General features: G+C 35.5%; 1 long non-coding RNA gene across 1 annotated transcript in view; it reads right to left on the bottom strand.

Annotated features, from left to right (window-relative positions):
• The window catches only part of LOC307187894, a 785,141-nt gene that overhangs the window by 580,263 nt on the left and 178,017 nt on the right, over nucleotides 1-26,861 (bottom strand). Inside the window, exon 2 of the long non-coding RNA XR_013828714.1 lies at nucleotides 4,399-4,485. This is a non-coding gene — a long non-coding RNA (uncharacterized lncRNA). The remainder of the gene's footprint in view (nucleotides 1-4,398; nucleotides 4,486-26,861) is intronic.

Here is a 26,861-nt window from a genome sequence, read left to right as displayed (position 1 = left end):
CCACTTTTTTTTTTTTTTTTATAAGGTCCATCTCCAACTCCCTCTTTCCTGTTAAGGTCAATGAGGGAGTAACAGTATTGCAACAGTTGTGATTAAAGATAGATTTTCATTGGAAAGAATATTCTTTCCAAGTTTTATCACTCTGAAAAAAGATGTTGCAGACCAGATTTCTGGCCATTGCTACACAAAAGTAGTGTTATTTTTGATCAATGCTATGTATGCCTGGAGAAAATTCCCAGAATGAAGGATAGCTAGAGAGGAGTTTTATAAACAAGAAGACCAGCAATCCCACTCCTAGGTATTTACCAAAATAAATGGAAAACGCTTTATATAAAAATCTGTACATCAATGTTTGCAGCAGTTCTATTCATAATTGCCAAAAACTTGAAATAACCCAGATGTTCTTGAACAAGAAAATAAACAAACTAGTATATCCATATATCGGAATACTGCACAACAATAAAAATGAAAAACTTTATGAATTATAGAATGAAATGGGTAAATCTTAAATTTCTAATTAAAAGAAGGCACACCCCAAAAAACTGTATGCTGTATGATTCCACATATATCAGACTTGAAAAGACCAAATTATAATGATAGAAAACAGATCAGTGGTTATCAGAAAGTTGGGGGAGAGGCAGAGTACAAACAAGCAGAAAAGGAAATGTTGGGACTATGGACTTGTTCTGAATGGTTCTGTGGTGGTAGATATATGACTATGCAATTTTCCACAGAATTGTACACCAAAGGGTGACTTTTACTATGAGCAAATAAAAAATATACAATGTACCAGGGGAACCCTAGATGCAATGTAAACTATGACAAATGAATCTAAGTATCTTATACATGTGAGACATAATCACACTAAAGGGCATAGGAAAGAAAGGAACTGATACCAGTATATTTGTAAGGTAGTAATTTGATAAATTTACTAAAGTTAATGACGTAAAGGATTGTATGCAAACACTATACACCAGCAGGTTAATTTGTTTCTCACTGGGTTGAACAGTTTTCCCCCAAAATGCATGTCAACTTAGAATGTGTAAATGTAACCTTATTTGGAAATTAGTTCTTTGCAGATGTAACCAAGATGAGGTAGTACTGGATTAAAGCAGGCCCCAAATCCACTGGTTGACGTCCTTGTAAGAAGAGGGACATTTGGACAGATATATACAGGGAGAAAACAAAGGGATGTTGAAGGCAGAACATGGAATTATGCATTTGCAAGTCCAGGGACACCAAAGATTACTGCAACCACCAAAAGCTTGGAACAGATTCTCTTTTAGAGCCTCCAGAAGAAACCAAGATGCTCATCATTACTATTAGAGAAATGCAAATCAAAACTACAATGAGGTATCTCCTCACACGGGTGAGAATGGCCATCATTAAAAAGTCTACAAGTAACAAATGCTGGAGAGGGTGTGCAGAAAAGGGAACCCTCCTGCACTGTTGGTGGGAATGTCAGTCGGTGCAGCCACTACTGAAACAGTATGGAGGTTCCTCAGAAGGCTAAAAATAGAATTACCATATGATCCAGCAATTCCACTCCAGGGCATATACCCGGACAAAACTATAATTCAAAAAGATACAGGCACCCCTATGTTCACAGCAGCACTATTCACAATGGCCACAACATAGAGACAACCTAAATGTCCATCGACAGATGAATGGATAAAGAAGATGTGGGGGGTGTGTGTGTGTGCGTATTTTTATATATATATACACACACACACACACACACACACACACACAATAGAATACTATTCAGCCATAAAAAAGAATGAAATAATGCTATTTGAAGCAACGTGGATGTAACTAGAGATTATCATACTAAGTGAAGTCAGAAGAGAAAGACAAATACTGTATGATATTACTTACATGTGGAATCTAAAATATGGCACAAATGAACCTATCTACAAAACAGAAACAAACTCACAGATAGAGAACAGACTTGTGATTGCCAATGGGGGCGAAGGGGGGCTGGAAGAGAGATGGACTGGGAGTTTGGGGTTAGTAGATGTAAACTATTACATTTAGAATGGATAAACAACAAGGTTCTACTGTGTAGCACAGAGAACTATATCCAATCTTCTGGGATAAACCATAATGGAAAAGAATATTTAAAAAAGAACATATATATGTGTATAACTGAGTCACTTTGCTGTACAGCAGAAATTAGCACATTATAAATCAACTATACTTCAATAAAAAAAAATTAAATTAAAAAAATGCAAACAGAGGTACAGGGGTAGGGGTGATTGGCGAAATGGGTGAAGGAGGTCAAAAGTACAAGCTTTCAGTTATAAAATGAATAGGTCAATGGGATATAATGTACAGCATAGTGACTATAGTTAATAATACTCTATTGTATATTTGAAAACTGCTAAAAGTGCATCTTAAAAGTTCTCACCACAAGAAAAAATCTTTGTAACTATGTATGGGGACAGATGTTAACTAGACTTGTGGTGATAATTTTGCAATTATAAATATCAAATCGTGTTGTACACCTGAAACCAATATATTATATTATACATCAATCTAAAAATAAATAAAAATGTTTAATGAAAGGACTAATTTAAAAGGTCTTATAAATACTATAAAAAATTTTTTAAAGATGAGCCTGGAGCATTCTGTGGTGCCTAAAAATAAAAATGTGCTAAAAATATTTTTAAAGGGCAGAGTTATGTCAAAAGGACATAGGAGCCAACCTGAAAGAGTACTCAATGCCAAAGCTAAAATAATTTGAGCAGCAAAATAATGACACTATTGGATTATAACCCAAAGAAAAAACTTATAATTCAATATTGACATAAATGACTGAATAAATAAGTGAATAAATAGGGGGGAAAGGGACAATTCTTCCTTAAAGAAGAATTTCTAATTGCTTTTAATTAATGAACTATTTCTATTGCTTCTAATTAATAAGCACAGAATAAATGAGGAAAATAGAAAATCACCACTAGAATATCACAAAATAATTGGTATAGCATGATCTACCAAGGATTGCTACAAGTACTCAACAATGGCTTAAAGAGAAACAATTATTTGCTTGGCTGCAAAGTATCTAGCCAAAAAATGTATTCATTACTGTGATGGTTTTAATATATGTCCACAAATACTTCTCCCTACAGGAGAAGATCTTAATTCCTTTCACCTTGAGAATGAGCTCAAATTAGTGTTTCACTTCTAACAGAGTACAGAAAGGGAGAAAAGAGGAACCAACCTTAACCAATGTTAAGATCTTACTTTTAATAATTGAACTATGGTTATACAAGATGTTAAAATGAGAGGAAGTTGGGTGATGGGAATACAGGAAATGTCTGTACAATCTTTGCAACTCTTCTGTAAAACAATTAGTTTTTCAAAATAAAATATTTTTTAAAGTAAGGGACAGATAAATTTGGGGTGGTAGAGAGTCCTTTAATGAAATGGCTGCATCAATTCTAGATTTGGGATAGGAGGTAAGTACTATTAAATAGTACTTTCAAGTAGTTAATTTTGCAAACTCGACATAAGATCACTACAATCCATATGAAGATTTGATGGATAGAACTAGTGGACTTCATTTGAATCATTAACACATGACACAAAAATATATGTTACTCCGAAAGAACCCACAAGTTTCAAAACAAGTAATATTCTTACCAGCATCTTTATAGGGACCAACTAGAGGTTCTTATAATCAAAAGATTATTAATGACTTTAAAAATACATGCATGAAAAGTATTATCATTAATATAGGAAGCACTCTTGGAAATTATGAAACATTTTTTCCAATAAATATATGATAAAGGGTATGAATTGACAAGTAAAAATACAACTTCTCCCACTCAAAGAAAAGATTTGCTATATTAAAAAATGAAAATTAAAGAATGGTTTTCAATACAAATTAGCAAGTATTTATAATAAGTTAATCCCCAGCATTACCATAGCTAGATACATTCATGCATTACTGATATGAATGTAAATTGATAATATTTTTGCTAATTCCTACTGAAAGTTTAAACATATTTAAACCCTTTACTCAGTAATTTCACTTCTAGCAATTAAACTAAAGGAATAAGGTCTTAGAGTTAATTAAAAAACTGGAAGCAACCTAAATGTACAATGATAGAAGTATGCTTAGAAACTACTGAAATCCATAGAATTAAATATTTAAATTTATGATTATTCTACAGATGTGTGTGTATCCACAGAAAGATTTCAGTGATATCTTAATGATGCTATTAAATAAAGCAGGTTAAAAATTCATAGAATACCACATATGAATACACCTATTTGTGTTTGTGTACGTGTTTATGCATGTTGAGAAGGAGGGAGGAATGGGGTGAGGGGGAAGAGAGAGAGAAAATGAGAATAGAGCTGCAAAGATGTCTTTCAGAAGACAAAATTTATTACCTCTGGGTAGTTGTGAATGTCCTCTCGTGAAGCCACTGGATGAAAGGATCCTGGGACCACAGCCCCTGCTCCAATGACTGCATCATCCTGACAAGAGAGCAAAAAATAAATCTTTATTAAGTCGATGAGATAGGAAATTTGTGTTAGAACACTGAGCCTGTTATGGCTTTGTAATGTAGCAACTCATCTTGGCTAAGCTACATTTCCCAGTGGTTCTGTCTCTGGCCAAACGTTGACTGAGAATTAATGGTGGTAGAGAACCTCCAATATGGTCCAATGACCCCTGCCTTCTGATATTAATGATATTATGTAATCACTTCTTTTGAGCAACTAGAAAATAGCATTGCTCAGGGGATGTAACTTCTGTGATTAAGTTACAAAAGTTTGTAATTTCTATCTTGTTGGCCGACTCCATTGCTTTCTTAGTCTGCATACTTTAAGGAAGCATGTTGCTATGTGGGAGAGGACCATGTAGTAAAGAAATGAGGGGAGTCTTCAGTCAACAGCCTGTTAGGAACTGAATGTTGCCAACAGCCACTGAGTGAGTATGGAAACAGATCTTTCCCAAGTAGAGGTTTCAGGTGGGAACAGAGACCTGGACCAACACCTTGATTACAGCCTTATAACAAACAATGAAGCAGAGAACTCAGCTAAGTCGTGTCCAAATTTCTGACCCACAGAAACACTGAGATAATTAATGTGTGTTGTATTAAGCTGCTAAATTTTAGAGTAATTTGTTACCCAAAATAGAAAATGAATTCTCCTGTAACTGATACTACTGGGATTTTTTCTTGCATGTCTGTGTTTTCTACAGTTTCTTCAATAAGTATGACTTTAATAATAATTTTTAAAAAAATCAATGGAAGTTTCTCCTTTAGAATAGCTATGATGCCCGGACTCCTAAGAATATCCTTGTAATACGGTGTCCTTAAAATATGGTGCTGTCACATGCAAGAGACACACAATGGTTGTTACCATCTCTGGATTTGATCCATATAAGTGCTATGTATGCTCTTAGCTGACTTTTTCCATTTCCATACAAACATTTGGCATATGGAAATTTTCAGTTACACTCTTAATCTTAACTCCTTTATATATACCACAAGGTAAGGTGCCTGTGTATAGACACATTATATCCCTTTCTTTAGAATTCATTAGATTAATTTCTTTGTATTAAAGTGTCATTTCTAAAATGTTTTTATTAGGGCACTTTGACTCCTTACAGAAGCTTCCTGCTTATATTTGGAGACTGCAACCACAAAATAGAACAAAAACAACCGCGTGAACTCTCTTCTCTAATGATATTCATTATCATTTTCTCCATTTGTGCAGAACTCATTAGAATTATAGATACCTCTAGTTTGAGTTACAAAATGTTTCAAATAGAATTTTCAATACTTCGAAACCTTCGTCAATGAATTTCACCATTTTGGCTTCCCTTATGTAAAATAAAAATGGTATTATAGATAGTAAACAAAACTGCATCGTTCTCTTTCTCTACTGAAAAAATATTACTATACACCTGTTTGCCTAGTAGATTGAGACATAACCATGTAGTAAGCAGAGAAAAATAAATGTGTGAAAATTCAAGGTATCATTTCTTTAACATATTTCCACATAATTTTCTTGCAAGAAAATTAGTCATGTCTACAACTAAATGTGCTGGCTTTGTACTGTGTCAATGTAGTTAAGCTGGAATTTGTATTTCTCAGATTTCTTGTCCCTGGTGGGTCTCTGGCTCAGGACTGGTCACAGAAGACATCTGCACAAGGCTTGGAAGACAGAAGCAAAGGAGAGCAGCCATGTTTTCGCTCAGAGGTCTAGTGCAAGGTCTTGCATTGCTGCAGCTCCAGCTCACAAAGTCATCACTGACCTACTTGCTCACTTTGTCTTGGAGTTGCAGCTGCACCAGCAGCTCCTCCAGTTCCCTTTAGATTTCCTCCTTCAGTTTCTCCCAATCCTGGTGCATGTGCACGTGCAGCTTCTGAACCAAGTGTGCTTGCTTCTTGCACAGATCACTGGCATCACTGAAACTGCAGGCTTGAAGGTGGTAAGAGACAGATGCAGGTTCCAGTTTATCATAATGCAATCCAACTCATCCTCCAGTTGATTCTTGTTCAACCCCACTTCACATGCATCTTCTATTCCCAACTTTCTGTTGTCTTCAGATGCAACACCAGATACAGAAGAAATAGCCTTACATCGAGTGTCTGACCAGCTGTAAGGTCAAGCTCCTATAATGAATCCTTTATTCTAGTCATGCATAGGGTTCAAACCCAATAGTTTTCTCTATTCTCTGTTCAAACCCAATAGTCTTCTCTGTTCAAACCCAATAGTTTTTGTTTCATGACTAACAGTACAGTGCAAGTAGTGTAGTAAAACCTTGGATCTTTGAGGCCCAGACCATCCACACATTTCCCTTACAAGCTATGAATTGCCTCTAAACTAGGAAAAACAGTGTTATTAGGAGAATTAGAAATAATGTATGTAAAGTACATGTACATAGTAAGCCTCAAAAGGTAGTTATTTTATATAATTTTAAGTCAGCACCTAAAATAGCATGTTATAAGAAATACACTATACAGATGAATAGTTACTGAAAAGTTGGAATATTTTGAAATATATAGCATGCATATGACTAATTAGTGAAAAGCAAAAAGTGAACAGTATTAAAATACTCAGTTCTATAAAAACTATAACAGCAAAATTAAGTTAATGAACATAAACTCTTAAGAAGGATGGAGGTTAGGGACATAAGGACTGGAGCAACCCTACAGACTCTAATATTTCTATGTTTACTGCCACAAACTGAAGATGCTTACTAACTAATGACCATATAAGGGTCTTGTTAAGCATTTTAAATGAACAATTAGGCGTAATGTACACTTCATTTCTTTTTTAGTATAACTTCTCAAGAGAAACTTACGAGGGTCAATATACCCCTTTGCCCCCAAATTCTGGAACCTATCAGCTTATGCAATTCTACCACTTTTTTATAAATAACAGGTGTAGCTAATAGGCATTTGTGTTCTGCCTAAATGCTCAAGCCTTTCTGGTTTTATAAAAGAGGTGATAATTCTACCCTCTGCAGGTTCTTTGTTCTATCAATATAATATGTATCCACTTCCATCCTTGCTATTGGATACAATATGAGCGTGGTTCCAAAATAGTTTAATTTCCCTCATATTCTTCTTTGCTTTCTCAAGGCCTTCTGATAAATCTTCTGTGTCTCTAATATCTATTCAATGGTAGTTTCTATTACCAATTTCCAGCTATTTCTTTTCTTATTATCCCCTAAAGGACAGACTTAAACTCAACACATATATATTGAGACAAAATTCTTGTGGTTGCTGAGAAGTTTATTTTGTTAATTCTTTACAATTGAAATTTAGATCTGCTTATGTTATTTCAAGACAAATTCAAAGTTGTGTACTTATCCAATGGTATAAAATAGAAAGGCAAGTGTTTTAGGGCATGATAGATTATATTATACCCTTAGATTCAAACTCACTATAAACAGAAAATCTGTTTTTCTACTAATTTGTCAAACTACAAAGAGATTGGCATTCTTTTCTGTAGATGACATGCCTGAGGAACAGACTATAAGAACTGAACAAAAAATGTGCTTATTGTTGAACAAATCGTATAGTTTACCATTATTTTAAATGGGCTTACTGTTACCCTGGTCCCAGTGTTTCTCATTTAAAGAAAGACAATTCTTAATCATTTGTACCATTTTATACATGGCAAGACATTTAGCATCCTTAGTCCATAAAGCACTCAATATAAGTAGGACCCCCCTTCCACAGTATTGTAACAAGAAAAAAACACTTTCCTCCTCCTCCCCTTTGTTCTAAATGCCTCATTCATTCCAAATGTTGTAATTGAGCACTTGGATAAATAAATCACAAATGAATTTAAATAGTATTATGTTCGGACAATGAAATAATCTAGTTTTGTTGTTGGGTACTACTCATTATCCATATAATAGAATACTTTTCCTTCAGTGCAACTTTTAATCATCTCACATATGTACATGTACAATCTTTGATAGATGCTATACATTATTCCACCATAGCCAACGTCCTTTTACTCCTGACTAATGCTCCACTCCACTCCTGAACTCTAATATTCCCTAGAATGTTTTTAGGCCTTCTCAGTTCTACTCCCCACTTCACTTTGCCTTTTTTCTATGTGTTTCTGTCTGAGGAATTTTTTAGTCCTGCCCTAACCCTCCACCAGTCCTCTTCACTACTTGAAAGCTTTATGAAACAGAGAGTTGGATTTCATAACAATAGATTCTTTAAAGAAATGGATAAAAAGAGCCTCCCTTCTTACTTTTCTTTTCTACTTGGACAAAACTTTTCAACAAATGTAACATTGTTTCATAGTATTCCCCAAGGACAGTCATACCCTCTCTGTCTACTCCTACAATAACATATGAGCAGAACTAGTATGAGAACAATCTTGACTGCCTCGTTGCAAAGGATGTAGATTTTATACAGTACTTTTACAACATGTTCAAGTGTCTCAGAGAACATAAAATGACAGGATAAATGACTATCAGTTTTGTGATCTTTCACAGTGCTTAAAATGTCTGTTGTAGTTTTTAGGTGAATTTTAAAAGGTTTGAACCAATTCTTTTAAGACTTCTACTCAAGAATCTGTGTAAACAAACTTGAAACATCAGATTGAACCTAAATTCCAAACTGTTTCATGCTCATCTATTTCTGTTAAGAGTATCCGTAATGGCCCTGTCATTCAACTCTACCACTTATAATGCCATAGAGACTACTGTCATTCAAAAGCATGGTTAACAATATTTTCAGATAACACTGTCATTCAAGCGTGCTGTTTATAATGCTCCTGAGATCACTACTATGTTACTGTGCTTTGACAGGTGTATTGATACCATTTTCTTGACCTCCAATTCTCTCAGTACCATTGATAACACTGCTATTTTGCTAACAGAGTTAATAACAACTTGATAGCAACATTATTTCCTTCCTTGCCAGCCCATGTTTCTGGACCTGTTGCTAACATCGATAGGCACTACAGTCTTAATAAATTCTAATTCAAACATCATTCACCTAGCCAGACTAAAAATGCCACTCTATGACTAAGGGAACAAAGGTAATTCTTTTATTATTAGAAAGAGCTTTGATGCTCAAAACATTATACTCATTCTTTACTCCCCGCCCATTCATTCTTTCGCTATATAGTCAGACAATAACAAAGCTAGAAAGAAGTTCCTGAAATTAATTTAGTCTACTATTTCTCAGGCTGGTGATGCAACATTATTAAAGGTCACCAAGGTCTATAAGAACTTTTTTGTGTTTTCAATCTAATGATAATCTTTTAAAATTATTTTACCAGTTATAAAATATAAGCTTTATGTCTAGAATTATAATTTGCTACTAAAAGCCATTTTTTTATAGAACAGTTTCTAATGTATTTCAAAAACAATAATTCTTGAAGGTATGTAAAAACTGCTTTCCTCTAAAGGAGTTCTAGCAATTACTCAGATTAAGGTAATCATTGTTCTTTCTGGTTGGAACTAACCCGAAGTCACTCTAGAACAATGAATAGCTGGTTTCAAAATGTTTGAGGAAGTGTCTATTTGTTTGATTGACCTTTGTGTTCTCCACACACAAACAACAGGCACTCTGGAAATATGTGGATGGATGGATGGATGGATGGATGGATGGATGGATGGATGAATAAACAATCTCCTTGGTAATATATTTAGAGATCTCACCACAAGAAATAAAAGTAGGACTTCTGGATTTTACTCAGGATGTAGAAAGCTGGAAAGAGCATTGTTTCCACACTTTTAACAACAACAACAACAACAAAAAACCTGCCAGACAATCTGGATATTCACAATTATCTTGAACCCGTTAAACAGCTGACAACTAAGAAATTATTGGTTAGGTAACAAACAAACAAACAAATCTAAGGAAAGACAGGAGCCTCCTTGGAGAAATGGGATGGGAGTGATACTTTACTTGAGCAGATACCTCCAGGCACCAGTAAGAGTTCGACTACAGTTTTTAATGAATTGCTAAAAGTTGTGTGAGGTAGTAAGAGGATAGAATTCCTGAGGGCCACAGACACCAGGGAAATACACATCCACTTGGAGGATTGTCTTCCAGGACCTCCCAGATACTCACAAAAAAGATTGATGAGGCTCTCTCCTAAGAGAGCCTATGCATATGGTGTAGAGGCCTGGGTGAAATGGATATTAGCCACTGTGGGAGAGGTACAAAACCCCACTCAGTTCTTTCCACTATCTTCCTACAGATCAAAAGCCTTAAATGACTTGGAAGAGGGGGAGAAAAGAACCTTAATAAAGACCAATCACATTGAGGGAAGTGAACAGAAAAAACAGTGACCTGGGTAAGGAGAGGGATCACTAGAAGGACCTTCCATCAAGATCCAGGGAAATATTGCCTACCTAAGACTGAGGCATAATCAAAACAATAGAAAACTTAACCCACCCGCATCACTATACTGATAAAAGCCAAATAATAAGAAGCTATTCCTTACAGTGGGGCAAATACTTAGAGAACTTCTCTGAAGCACAGCACAAAGGAATGATCTAAAACTAAGTATAAAACAGACACATAGAAAAACCTACAGACAAAGAGTCCTACCAAAAACAAAAGGAATTTCCACTAGAGGAATTTGAAGATTGTGGTAATCTAAGGGTATCCATAGCAGCAATTAAAGTTAAACCCAGGTCAGTGCCCAAATAGACTGACTCAACCCCTACAGTAAAGGCAAGCATAAAGAAATGTATGCCCATTTCTAGGAATAAAAAGCATTTATCTCAGACTCGAGTTCTACACAGCGTCTGACTTCTTATACAATAAAAATAAAAAGCATACAAAGAAATAAAAATAAACACACTTTCAATAGGAAAAGCAGTCAACAGAACCAGACTCAAAGAAATTTTTTAACTATTATTATTTTTAGATTAAAAGCTTAAGGATAAGGAAAGGATAAGGAAAGGATAAAAAAATGTAAGAGCAAAAGGTAATTTCAGCAGAGATGGAAACTATAAGAATTAAATGGAAATGCCAGATAAACACAGTAAAAGAGACAATGCTTTTGATAAACTTATGAGTAGACTCAACACAGCCAAGGAAAAAATTAGTGAACTTGAAGATAGATCAAATGAAAGTATCAAAAAAAAATAGGGAGAAAAAGGAAGAAAACAATCATCCAAAATCTGTGGAACAAATCAAATGGGCCAACATATATGTAACTGGAATCCCAGAAGTAGAAGAGTGAAGCAAAAGAAATATTTGAATAAATGATAGCCAAGAGTTTTCCAAAATTAATGGCAGACATCAAATCACAGACCCAAGAAGTTCAGAAAACAGAGCAGGATAGATATCAAACAGAGCACACCTAGCTATATCACTTTCAAACTTCTAAAAACCAAAAACAAAGGGAAAAGAAATTCAGGTTTAAACATAAACATGCAAATTAAAAGAAGAATATGAAAATAAGTAAAAAGTTAAAAGACAGAAAATATGAAAACACAAACAAGTACCCTAGAGTAGCTATATTAATATCAGAAAAGGTAAACTTCTGAAAAAGTAATATTATAAGGGATAAATAGAGTCTTATATAACAATGAAAGGATCAGTCATCCAAGAAATGTAACTCTCCTAAATGTGTATGCATCTACAACAGATCTTCAAAATACATTCAGCAAAAATTGATAGAACTAAAAAACGGAAATGGACAAATTCATGATTATGTTTAGATACGTCAACACTTTTCTCAGTAATTGATAGAGGAAGGGGACAGAAAATCAGGGAGATTATATAAGACTTGGGCAATACAATCAACCAACTTGACCTAACTGACATTTATAGAACACTCAATCCAACAACAGAATGAACATTCTTTTAAAGTGTACTTTCACCACGATAGACCATATTCTGTGTCAGAGCTATTTAAAAGAATTTAAATTATACAAAATATATTCTTTGACTAAAATGGAATTAAACTAGAAATCATAAAGATGCCTGGAATATTCCCAAATATTTGGAAATTAAACAGTTCAATTTGAAATAACCCATAGATCAAACAGAAAATCACAAGGAAAATTTGAAAGTTTGACCTGAATTAAAATGAAATATCGATATTTTCAGGATGCAGTTTAAAAATGGCTTAGTGGAAAAGTATAGCCTTAAACGATAATATTGGAAAGATAAAAGTTTCAAGTCAATAATCTAAGTTCCCACCTTAATAAACTAGAAAGTAGAGACAAATTGAACCCAACATATGCAGAAGGAAATAATAAAGAATAAAAATCAATTGAATTGAGAAGAGGAAAATTAAGGAAAAATATCAATGAAACCCAAAGCTAGTTCTTTGATAGATCAATATATTGATAAATCTGTCAGCACACTGATCAGGAAAAAAGTATATGAATTACCAATATTAGGAATGAGAGATACATCATTGCTATAGACATTACAAATAGTAAAAGAATAATATGAATATTTTGAGAACTTTTTGCCAAAAACTTTAACAAGTTTAATGAACTGACAAATCCCATGAAAAACAAAAACTACCAAAGCTCACTTATGAAGAAAAAGCCTAAATAGCCAGCCCTATATTTATTTTTAAAATTGGATTTGTAGAATACAACAGAGCTAGATGTCTTAACTTATGAACTCTATTAAACATTTAAGGAAGAAATACTAATTCTACAAAAACTCTCCCAGAAAATTGAGGAGTGTCTATTTCCTAACTCATCCTATTCTAATGCCAAGAGCAGATAGATGTTACCAAAAAAAGAAAAAGAAAAAAGAAAAACTGTAGATTTATATTAATCATGAACAACACAAAAAAATCTCATTAAAATACTAGCAAATTGAAATTTTCAGTATATGAAAAGGATAATGCATAAACTAAGCACAGTTTATCCCAGGAATGCAGGGTTGGTTCAACATTCAAACATCAATCAATGTAACCCACCATATCAACAAACGAAAGAAGAAAAATCACATGAATGGAATAGAAAAAGTCTCTGGCAAAGTTCAACATTCATTCAGATAAAAGTTCTGAAAACTCGGAAAGAAGAAATTTCTTAAACCCCACAAAGGGCATCTTTAAAACCTATAGATAATATAATTCTTGTGATGAAAGACTTCCTTCCCCTTAGGATCAGGTACAGACAAGGCAAAATTCAGTTTCCAGAATTTTTAATGTTGCCTTGAACCATGACAGAAACTCGGCATTGTCTATGAGAAAGAGAAAATGTTCTTTGTTTCAGATCCCATAATCTAAAATTTGTAAACTCAATTGCGTTAAATTCCAGGAAGAACTTGATTTTGGCACTATGCATTTATAATTTCTGTGTAAACTCTTTGTGCCCCCTTCTCCTTTGAGCCCTGTATTTCCTGCCCTTGAATAATCATGTGCATGTCAGCTCTACACAGTGACTCACACTCTCTCCTGAGCTTACCTTCAGTCCTGAACCACAGTGGCTGCTTCTACAACTTCTTTCTATGCGACAGCTTAGATGTAAGAATTTTGCCTCCTAGGAAAGATTTTCCCCACATATATAATTAATTAAACTAATGCCAACTTGAGACCATATGGTAGGGGAAAAAACACTTACACTTATGTACAAACCACATGAATCCAAGTTTAGGCCCAGTTCAGCTGTTGCACAGATACCTCCCTGGCTCTTAATGAAATTTGGGACTGCGGAGCAAGTGCTGCCTGTAATAGTAACAGTTTTAACTGATAATCTTTCAAATAACTTGTATCAGATTCCCAACTCAGTTGTTTTGCTATTTAAAAAAAATTTTTTTTTCAGTTCATCAATGCCTTAAAGACCTACAAAAAGCACCTTTCCTACAATCAAGTCATTGCCCTGGAAAAGCTGCAGGAGTGTAGTAAGTCTTAGCAGTGCTTGCCCTGAGGTTGTCCACTGCCTGTAGTTTAATCCTTGCATCAGCTATCTTCTTACAAAGGCCTCTGTGCCTCCCCAAGTTACTTTCATAGCCTCCCATTTTCCTCTGATGAGGCCACTCACTCAGCTTCCTCACTGCCTACATGGAATACTGTCTAACAATATAAAACTAGCCCCTCTGCCACATACCAAGCCACCAGAAGTGATAGTTACCAATGCAGGACAAGCTGTCATTGCAGCTGAATTAAAGCCTTTGTTCAGGCCACAGCAGATAAAAGTCAATAAACAGTTTTTCTCCAAGGAACTAATAGAAGCTTCTACAAACCACCAATGTCAAAACGCCCTATACCCACACTGAAGCCCGAAGTCTCAAAACTCGGGAGTCTACCTATGTATATTTTGCTCAAGAAATTCCACTCTTGTTTTATTTCTTCATACTCCTGGTCCCTGCACCAAATGTTATTATCAATTAGAAGACCTAGTAAAGTGTATCCTTCCCCACACAGGTTCTGAACAATAGAGGAGAGAAAAAGGGAGTGCAGATTGAGACCAAGTTATTTTTTTTATTACTGATAGAGGATGTGACTTTACATCTGTTAGTCCCTGATATGTGAAGATTTATACTCTATCCCCCATTACTGACATGCTGGTCATCAGTCATGCCAGCAGTGCCCATCAGCACAGGAGAAGAAAATTTGCTTCCTGCAAGGACCTTACTCCTAAGACAAAGAAGAAGAAAGCTGGACTATGCATGCCCAGTTTATTCTTCCTAACATTACCAGTCAGATAAGTCACTCTTTCTTCTCAGGCCAGAGTGAATTGCAGGGGGAAGTGGGTGTGGAGAGGCCAGGAGATCGCATCAGTGGAGCAACCTCCATTCCGAAGGAGATACCAAAAGTGAACATAGCCATCATTCTCTAACACACAAAACCTTAAGTAGGTACAAATAGAGAAAGAGTAAATATCTTCTTTGGAAAGGTGAAGAAAAGTTACTATTAGGTTGCTGAATTGTTGACTGAATTTGTATAAAAGGCACAATCTACCAAAGCAAATAAAACTTTTTAAAATAATATTTGTTCAGGAGGAAAAAAGAACCTTGTAATAAAAAAAAAATTAAAGTACCCTATTTTAATAACTACTAATCTCCATAAAATATTTGGGCCAGATAGTCGGAGTGGCAAAGCAGTTATTCTGTTCCCTCCTTGGGAAGTGAGAGCTCAAAGTGCTTGATGTCCTTGAGCCTTGTCCTTTAGAGCCATTCCTTCTAAGAATCAATCTGCAGCTATTTGGTTTCCCCACACACACACATGCATTCTCTTTTACTGCAGAATTTTACTATAAATTGTAGTTCAGTTTTCAAGCTCCAACTAACTTTTATTTTTTGCTTTCTTTAGTTTTCTTTTGGTTCTCTTGCCAAATGACTCCATACACTCTTATTCTCTGCTTAGAAAGAGTCTCTTTTAAATCTTGAGTACAGTTTTATTATCAGACTTTGACTAGTCACTGAAGTGATAAAAAGTATCATCCAACAGCATTGCCACAAAGATTACCACGGATATATTCTGTACCTAACAAATAAGATCTAAATCTACAGGAAACTCAACAAATGATGTGAACATTATTCTGTTTTTGTGGAATAAAACAGCAGGCAGAATTTACCAATACACATTTTCTGTGCCTGGAGGGAGACCTAGTTTTACTCTAATCCCAGGGAAGATTTCACATTTAGTGGCATGAGGGGTGGGAATGGTAAGGGAAGTCTCTTCAGAGGAAGAGACTATTAATTTCCTAAGGACTCATAAATAACCAGAGAGATGTCTAACCCAAGGAAGAACGGAGAAAAGAGCGTTGGAGCTGTTTTATACCTTAATCATCAAGCCTTCCCTTTCCTGTGGAGGAAAGTGTTCTCATGTGATCCTATCCTAGGATTCCTGTGCAAAAGACAATAACATTTAGTGAAAAGACCCACAATTATTTAGTTAAGAATATCTTGTGGTTACTTTCTATTTTCCATGCTAAGAAACCAATCCTTTAGCAGGTAAACTATCTTTATAAAGGTAAGTAATATAAAAAAAAGATGTAGGAGTCTACAAGTTAATTGTAGATGTCAAGTCTGATTATATACATTCCCAAATCAAATAATAATGCCGACAAACAGTAAACTTGGATGCCAGATTAGGTTTAAATGTATCTTTTAGTTGTTCAGGGAGCACCTAGAGTGGAGTGAAATTCCCAAAAGACACCCCACCTCGTCATCTCTCATAATGTGCACATTGCTGAAGCCTAGCCTAAAGAGGTCCTTTTACAGAAATACTGTAAATATTATTTCTGAGTTGTGTTAATAGAGCAAACTATCTTCCTTTTATAGAGGTTATACTTTAGAAACAAAAAGGTACAAATGGCTCATATACAAAAGAGCTATCTACCCACCATATCCACATTTATGAATACAAAAATGCTTTGAAATTACAGTTTATTTTTAAGTTTCATGACTTCCCACATTCCTGGGTAGTGCTCAAGGTCAAATGAAGGCAAAGTGTCTGCTCTTCCCTTTCCTATCAGTGGTACATGACCAGCTCCTGTAAGGAAGTAAGTTGGGGATGGGACCCAGGATATTGATTCTCTGCCCCTTCCAGAGAAAAACCCCAAGGTCACAATTGTTTTGATTTCTCTTCATACTAGGCAAGATTTTTTCACACTTACGTTTCATATACAAGATCATAAAAGTCACGGCTCCCGTCCTCAAACTGGCTATTACAATCTGCACCATGAGTTCTCTAATAAAAGTTTTCACAAGACACTATGGACACACAGAAAAGAGAAATTGAAAATCGTACAGGAGATTTAAAAAGGTTTCCCAGAGGGATCAACACTTGAACTGAGCTTTAAAGAAAAGGAAATTGTAGTTAGTGAGGAAAGAGGAATAACGCTGCATGTGCAAAGATCTTCCGGGCCACCCTATGGCTACACTACAGGCAATGGCAGGAGAAGAGACACAATATAAAAGACTAGGTGTCCATTCAGAGTTTGAATCTAATCCTGAACTCTGTATCTAGCCATTTCGGATTTAGTACAATACCTTGGAGGCATCGTCAAGGGTTCACTGGTGTTCAGACCAGAGTCAGGCCTGAATACTAGACCTTCAGAAGGGATCAAGGCACTGGCTTTGGGAAAAAATCAGCAAAAGATTTAAGAAGACTATAAGGCAGTAAGAGTCTCCTTGATTGGCAACTAGCTGGTGATTGTAAAAGAGGTTATAGGATGATGTCTGTGTCTCTCATTTGGCAACAAGTCAGAGTGAATCATTTTTTGAGATATGAGGAAAAGATTAGGAGAGGAAGGAATATGCTTACTTTCAGATATGCTAAATTTGAAATATCCATGGGGCTTGAAAGTAGCTATATTTAGGAGGCAGTTAGATACAATAATCTGAAAGAAAATGGGAACAGAGGAATAACAACAATAACATCAACATTAGTAATAGAGATAATAGAAGACATTCGAGCATTTTACCATGTTACAGCCACTGTTCAAAGTAATTACATGGATTATTTTATTTAAATCTTACAAGATACAACAAAGGTATTATTATTCTCATTTTACAGATAAGGAAAGAATGGATTGGAGAAGTTAATAATTTGCCTAATGTTACTAGTTGGCAGTTAAAAGAAACCAGGATTTGAATCCACATGACCTGATTCCAGAGCCTCCATTTATTACTGATACCACTAATAAAGTTGTAATTGAAATCACGGGTACATTTATAATCTCAACATTGAATGTCATGATATTAAATCAACAATGTTTTAGTGTTTTATTATAGTAACAATAATTCAGCCAGATAATTTAATTTCCCCTGACTCCATCTGCTGTCCTATACTCCCCCCATGATTTAGTATTGTGGGAAAACCACAATTTCTGTCATATTAGGATTTGAATAATTTGGAGGTGTGATTTATTTAATTGCATCTTGCCATTCTGCAAGAAGAAAACTAAACCCAGTGGATCTCAGTTTTTCTAGCCAGGAAAGTTTTCTACAGCATGTATGGTGGTGGGATAAATCAACACAAAAATAATGAGGTCATTTTACAATAGAAGTAAGCAAATTCAATTCGATAAAATATAGTTCATAGCTTAGGTACAGAAACATAGTTTCTTATTTAAAAAATGCAGTTTATAAGTTTAGTGATTCAACTACAACATTTCCAAGTCTTGTATAGGGTAAGGATCTTGTAAATGACAATGATAAAAATCATAGTAATAATAATGATAATAGTAACAGCTGGAGTATATTATGTGCCTGGAAAAAGCCAAGCAATGCTCTAAGAACTACATGAACTGTCTCATTTAATCCTTACATTTTACAGTTGAGGAAACTGAGGTATAAAGAGATGAAGTAATTTATGTAAGATCACACAGTAAATTAGCATGATCAAGATTTAAACGGAGGAAGACCAAAGCTAAAGTCCAGAGTAAGCCTTGGTGATGAACAATCTTATCTGTCAACTTAACTAAGCCACAGGGTGCCCAAATATTTGGTTAAAAATTATTCTGGGTATGTCTGTGAGGGTGTTTATGGATGAAATTAATATTTGGATCACTACTCTGAATAAAGCACATTGCTCTCCCCAGTGTGGATGGGCCTTACCCAATCTGTTGGAGGCCTGAATAGAATAAAAAAGGCTAGGGGAAAACTCACTTCCTCTTCCTGTCTTCCAGCTGGAACATCATTATTCTCCTGCCTCTGAACTCAAACTGGAACTTAGTCCATCATAACTGCAGGGTATCCAGCTTGCTGACTACAGGTCTTAGGACTTGTCTCCACAACTGTGTGAGCTGGTTCCTTATAAAGAATCATACATATATATATTTATTCTCCTACTGATTCTGTTACTCTAGAAAACCCAGACTAATATACCTGGTTTAGTCTTCAAAGACCTTTGTGATACCAGCTCTTTGAACATCATACTTCTCTGGTCACCAGAATGTAAATGTCTTCCAACCTTTCTTTCCTTATACTATAAGGAAAGTGGTGGCAAACCTTTATTTTTACTATATTATTACTAAAAAAAAATTTTTACTATAAAAAGTGGTGGCAAACCTGGTGTTTTAAATTTTACAAGGCTTTCTATTAAATAAACTTGTAATCTATATTTCTATCATTAATGTCAGGGAAAGAACTTAAAGCCCATAATTTCTGATTTCCATAGTATCATGTATACAAAGCTAAAATTTCAACTACTTTCACAAATAATGTAGCATCTACTTAAAAGAAGCATTTTTCTCACAGTTCTGCTTTAAACTATCATTTTACTTCTCCAATGAGCATGCGTGAGAACCTCTACAGATCAAATCATCATCATTGAAAAATGCATAAGCAGTAAAAGTAAGAACAAAAAAGCCACTTCTGACATGAGTATTATATGTTGACTTTCTATTGAAAGCATGATAAACATTGCTCACAAAATTGGACGTATTTTTTTCACGCAGTAAAAATAGGGTTGTTTATACAAATAGTACATGCTTATTGTAAATAATTCAAAGAGTACATACAAATATAAAGAAGGAATCAAAAGTTATTTGGTCTCCCACCAATCAGAGTGACCCCTGCTTGCTTACATGCTGGTGATCATTCTGTCATACATGTTTGTATGAATATATATGGACATGCATTTATGTGAATAATATCCATTATCTTATATAAAAGAAATTACCTCATGTGTTCAATTTTTTTCATAGCTACCTTCCTTACACCCACATGCCTGCTCAGTCTAAAAGCCATGTTAAAAATCTAATTTTTCCGTGTTTTCTCCATACTATTATAATCCTGGGTAGACTACAAATCACAGAATGGCTGGTACAGTTCAAATGTACTTTTTAAAATTCTTTAACATTCTCCCATACAGCTATTCAACATACTTTCAGCCTTTCCTCTCTGGATGGCACTCACTTTTTGTTTCCAATTCAATGCTGGCATAACATTCTTTGCACATGTTCTTAAAATTTGGTATATTTACTTTTATGTTCTGGATTTCCAATTGGGGAATTGCTGGTTTAAATGACCTATGCATTTTTAAATTTTAATATACAGTTGACCCTTGAACTATGGCAGGGGGTTAGGGGCCCCGACCCTCTATGCAATTGAAAATATTGTATACAGCTTATAGTCGGCCCTTTGCATACACTGTTCCTCTGTGTATGCATGGATTCAACCAATACAGACTGCACAGGACCAAAGTATTTACTACTGAAAAAAATTTGCATATAGGCAACCCACACATTTCAAACCTGTGTTGTTCACGGGTCAACTGTATATTGCCAAACAGTTCTACAAAAATATGGAAACACTTCATATTCCCATCAGCAATATAAGAGGATACCTATTCCCTACATTCCCTCTATAATAGTTATATTTGAAATTTTGGTCTGTTTGATGGATATAAATGAGAGCTCATTGTGATTTTACCAGTATTTTACTATGGGAGAATTTAAGATTTCATAGTTTCATTGGCCATTTGGGCTTGCCCTTCTTTGCACTGTTTTTTCATATTCTTTGCTGCTTTGTTTATGAGTTGTCTTTTTATTGTCAATTTGTAAGCACCTTCTGTGTATTAAATAATATGTCATCAACATTACAACAACTTTTCTAGGTATCTTATTTCTTAACTTTCCTTAGAGTATACTTTGTCAAACTTTTTTTCATTTGTATATTATCAAATCGTAGTCTTACTTGATTGTCTGTCTTTACTTTTGCAGCATCTGGATTTTTAACCTTGATTCAGATGTTTTCCCTTACCTACTTATACTTGCAGGGTTCTAGAATTTACTTTGTAATTTTTTCTTACATTTTCATCTTTATTCCACCTGGAATTTATTTTTGTATACACTATTAAATGGGGTTCATTTTAATTTTCTTCTGGTTGGTGGCCTGTTTTCCTATATCACTGATTAAATAGCCTGTTCTTTTCTCACTGGCTTGAACATATTTTTTTTTTTAAAGCTAGGATATTTACTTTCATTTTTATATTAGATTTTTCATATCAGATTACCCTATATTGATTGAGCAAGTGAGATATTCCCACAATTTTACTAAGCCTTTCTTGACGTTTAAACTGATTTGTTATTGAGCATTTTAACCAAGACCTTCCAGATTTCACCAAGCTTTAGATATAAATGGAGTCACCCTGACAGTTATGCCTGAATCTTTGCAATAGGAAAAGAAAAGTAATCTTTCTAATAGAAAACTAGATTTTCAGAATTAGAAAAATAAATTGTCATAGACCTAAATCTAATGCTCTGAGCCCCCAGACTCAATTAGGAAGCCCAATTCTTTGTGGGGTCTCTCTCTTCCAAGTATTTGTGCAAATCACCTAGGAGAATTTCATAAAAGTGTCTATAATGAGTATTTCTTACTGATTGTTAATTTGATTTCCAAGCTTACAGTGTACCTCCCTTGCCACTTCAGTGCTCCTTAAGCTAGAACTCTGCTTCCAACAGCCAAGCTACCAACACTACCTTAAAACCGGACTGTCTAGAAAACTGATGATCCTTCCTCTTGTGTCTGCAGACTATGAAGTTAAAGAGAATATATCTGTTTATGTAAAACAGGGGATGGAGGCAGGAGAACAAGATAACCCAACAAATAACTTGGGCCCTAAAGTGATACAGGATTTGTAGAGACAGCTTTCTAAATTTATACATGACATACTTTCCTTTCTAAGAGCATGTACTCCCCCAGCAAGATGTCTAGGTGAGTACAGGTTTCAATATTAGCTGCCATGTTATATACCAAACAACCATGAACTTGAGTCCTGCCACTGACTTGAGCACCTCAGGCCAGATTCCTTCCTCTTACTATGGTAAACTTTTTCTCGCTAATCTCTTAGTAACCTGCCTTCTGTCAACTCTATAACTAACCCCACATACCCATCAGGTGTGTCTCTATACATCTGAATTCCAAATGTTAACAAAGTACTTTTCTTTTCCTTCTCTATACATTTAAAACAACAGATGGACAAGAGGTACACGAGGGACAGAGAAGCCCTGCCAAGGAATAGACCTTTATTGTGCCTTAGCTGGCACACTCTACAACACATATATCAAGAGTCCTAGGTTTAAAATGTTCACTTTGAACTGATTTACCAGCACTAGAAATTCCTGTTTAAATCACCAACACAGGGTTATCAGTAATAGGCCCTATAATATGGTCCTGGACAAAAGACTGATAAAGATTTTGTCTTTGGGTAGAAAGTCCAGACTACAAAGAAGGTCTATCTTTTCCAAAGAACTTTAATATATCTTTCTTGGTTCTGTCAAATAATGCCACATAGATTCTGCTTTCTGAGCCATACTCCCCTTGAATAAAAGTATTTTTATGATCAATTCACCATTTCTTTGCAATTCAGAAATAATCTTATTGGTGGAAAGCAAGTCAGAGGAACAAACATGTATATAAGTTTTATTGATATAGGATGCTCCCTTGAAACTAATGGTTTGGAAGATTTTCTTCTATTTTAAAAATATAATATTTCAAGGCCAAAAGTGAACTGCTTGTTGCTCAATAATTTAAAATTCATAATTCAAGATGAGGTCTATACTCATATCAGCACTTCACTGTTTTGCCCATGGTCCAAGATGATTAGAATCTGACCACGTTCTCTAAAGAGTTAACGTGGCTCTGTTGTTGAATACGTATAATCATTTTCACTTACAATCACTGTAAGAATCTTAAAACATACATTTTCTTCAAAAACAGAGTATATTTGAGCAGTGTTTTTAGGCCTCTTTTGATACATTTTAACTGATTTATTCTTTAATTAACCTCATAAGACAATGTTTTTGAAAGGCTGTATGGTAGGCACACAGGGAAAATGCAAAGCAGGATTCATGTATACCACTTTGGCAAAACTAAAGCAAGTAGAAAAAGTGAGAAAAGAAATGATGATATCAGCTTCTAGTATCTGAAATAGCCTAGTTATTTCCCTTTCCATCATCTTTGTTTTATTTTCATCAACATCTACAAGCTGTTTGCAATTGCTGCAAAACACATCCAGAAATAGTGTCAAAAGAAATGTTTTCAATAGGAAGAAAACTTGCTTAAACTAAGTGTCAGGTTGCTTCACTTTTTGGAAGACTTCATTCCCTCTTGGCTTTTAAGAAATCTTCTTCTACCATTCAGAAATTTTAACAGGTATTTAATTTAATGGATGTCATGTTGTCTTCCAAAAACCTCACGCCTTCACTTTTGTAGCTAACCTTACCAATAAACCATCTGAGCACTTCAGCTAAGCATTCATTTAGCACATCACAAATCCAGCAGACCTTGACTATCTTCACAGCAACGCAAATAAATATGTTAAAGGACCATCCTAATGTTCTCATTTTGAAAGTCAAGAAACATTTACTTTAATAGCTAATTCATCACACTGAAAGGGCATATGCCCTCCAGAACCCCCAACTAACGTGGTTCTGCCTGCCCTCCAGGCAAAAGAGGAGGATGGAAGCCAGCACAAGGGTAGGCCATTTATTAGAAACAAGCTCAATATTATATCACACTAGGTAAGCGTCAAGAATGGAGCGTGTTTTTTATCGTAATTCTTCTTGCAATTCTGACTCCATCAGTAAAATATTCAGCTCTTCCTGTGAGAGCAAGGCCCAGGGTTTTGGGTCCTTAGGGGTAGAAAGAGCTTAGCTTTATGAGTGAGCCTACTAAATTAGTAGGTAACACTAGGGGACACACCAAGGTTAAAGCTGTATCATCCAGGGTCTTATCATGAGACAGAAACACAGCCAATCATTTCAACAAATAAGAAGCAAATAGCCAAATAGACGGAGAGATATACCATGTTCTTGGATTGGAAGAATCAGCATTATGAAAATGACTCTACTACCCAAAGCGATCTACAGATTCAATGCAATCCCTATCAAACTACCACTGGCATTTTTCACAGAACTAGAACAAAAAATTTTACAATTTGTATGGAAACGCAAAAGACCCCAAATAGCCAAAGCAATCTTGAGAATGAAAAAAGGAGCTGGAGGAATCACGCTCCTGGACTTCAGACTATACTACAAAACTACAGTAATCAAGACAGTATGGTACTGGCACAAAAACAGAAAGATAGATCAATGGAGTAGGATAGAAAGCCCAGAGATAAACCCATGCACATATGGTCACCTTACCTTTGATAAAGGAGGCAAGAATATACAGTGGAGAAAAGACAGCCTCTTCAATAAGTGGTGCTGGGAAAACTGGACAGCTACATGTAAAAGTATGAAATTAGAACACTCCTTAACACCATAAACAAAAATAAAATCAAAATGGATTAAAGACTTAAATGTAATACCAGACACCATCAAACTCTTAGAGGAAAACATAGGCAGAACACTCTATGACATAAATCACAGCAAGATCCTTTTTGACCCACCTCCTCGAGAAATGGAAATACAAACAAAAATAAACAAATGGGACCTAATGAAACTTCAAAGCTTTTGCACAGCAAAGGAAACCATAAACAAGATGAAAGACAACCCTCAGAATGGGAGAAAATATTTGCAAATGAAGCAACTAACAAAGGATTAATCTCCAAAATTTACAAGCAGCTCATGCAGCTCAATATCAAAAAAACAAACAACCCAATCCAAAAATGGGCAGAAGACCTAAACAGACATTTCTACAAGAAGATATACAGATTGCCAACAAACACATGAAAGAACGCTCAACATCATTAATCATTAGAGAAATGCAAAGCAAAACTACAATGAGATATCATCTCACACCAATCAGAATGGCCATCATCAAAAAATCTACAAACAAAATATGCTGGAGAGGGTGTGGAGAAAAGGGAACCCTCTTGCACTCTTGGTGGGAATGTAAATTGATACAGCCACTATGGAGAACAGTATGGAGGTTCCTTAAAAAACTAAAAATAGATCTGCCATATGACCCAGCAATCCCACTATTGGGCATATACCCAGAGAAAACTATAATTCAAAGAGTCATGTACCACAATATTCATTGCAGCTCTATTTACAATAGCCAGGACATGGAAGCAACCTAAGTGTCCATCAAGAGATGAATGGATAAAGAAGATGTGGCACATATATACAATGGAATATTACTCAGCCATAAAAAGAAACGAAATTGAGTTATTTGTAGTGAGATGGAAGGACCTAGAGTCTTTCATACAGAGTGAAGTAAGTCAGAAAGAGAAAAACAAATACTGTATGCTAACACATATATATGGAACCTAAGGGAAAAAAAAGGGTCATGAAGAACCTATGGGCAAGATGGGAATAAAGACACAGACCTACTAGAGAATGGACTTGAGGATATGGGGAGGGGGAAGGGTAAGCTGTGACAAAGTGAGAGAGTGGCATGGACCTATATACACTACCAAACATAAAATAGCTAGCTAGTGGGAAGCAGCCGCATAGCACAAGGAGATCAGCTCGGTGCTTTGTGACCACCTAGAGGGGTGGGATAGGGAGGGTGGGAGGGAGGGAGATGCAAGAGGGAAGAGATATGGGAACATATGTATATGTATAACTGATTCACTTTGTTATAATGAAGAAACTAACACACCATTGTAAAACAATTATACTCCAATAAAGATGTTAAAGAAAAAAAGAAAAAAGAAGCAAATAGCCATGTGTGAACTGCTTATGGAAAGGGCCACATGGTAGAGACTTGCCAGTGGCCTCTAGGACCTGAAGGTGGACTCCAGCAAGCAGTCAATTAGATACCTGGGCCCTGAGCCATACAACCACAAGTATATAAATTCTGCCAAAAACCTGAATGAGCTTCAAAGATGGTTCTTCCCTAGTTGAGTTTCCAGATGAGAATACAGCCCAGCTGACACCTTGACTGCAGCCTGGCAATAGCCAGAGCAGAAAATCCAACAGAAATTGTGAGCAAATGAATGAGCGTCAAGCTGCTAGACATGTGGTAATTTGTTATACAGCAATAGAAAACGAATACATACCCCTAGGGCTAAGGAACATGCCAACAAAGGAGAAACTTCGAAACTGAGAGAAGGAAATTTCCCATTAAGGTTGAGACATAGACTTCTGTGGAGATGATGAACTATTGAAGCAGTGTGCCACACACTGTTCTGATCAAGAAGAAACTTTCTGGAGACCACTCACCACTATATAATCATGCAAGAATGTGCACTTCAGGACCCACTGCATGCCAGTATGCTTGCCATCACACAGGAAAAAAAACAAAAATGAGAAAACTCTCTTCACCCTCCCTCAGGCTTACCACCTCCCCTCTGGGGACCCCTGTTAGCAGAGCCTAACTCAAGCCAGCTGAGCAAGAATAAAGTCTGAGGGTCCAACTGCAGTACCACAAAACAGACAAAGGAGTGTGGGCTTTCAGCTGAGAGGCAATAAAGTAGTCATTGGAATAGTGTTTATAGTTATAACTCCTAAGATCATTTTCAAGAAGGCCCATGTATCCTGACAGAGGAAGAAGGCCCAGTAAGAAGGAAAAGGGGAAATTGCTGCATATTGAAGT

The sequence above is a fragment of the Stenella coeruleoalba genome (genome assembly GCF_951394435.1).
Source record: "Stenella coeruleoalba genome assembly, chromosome: 6".
Taxonomy (NCBI): Eukaryota; Metazoa; Chordata; class Mammalia; order Artiodactyla; family Delphinidae; genus Stenella; species Stenella coeruleoalba.
This window is presented reverse-complemented; position numbering and strand designations above follow the sequence as displayed.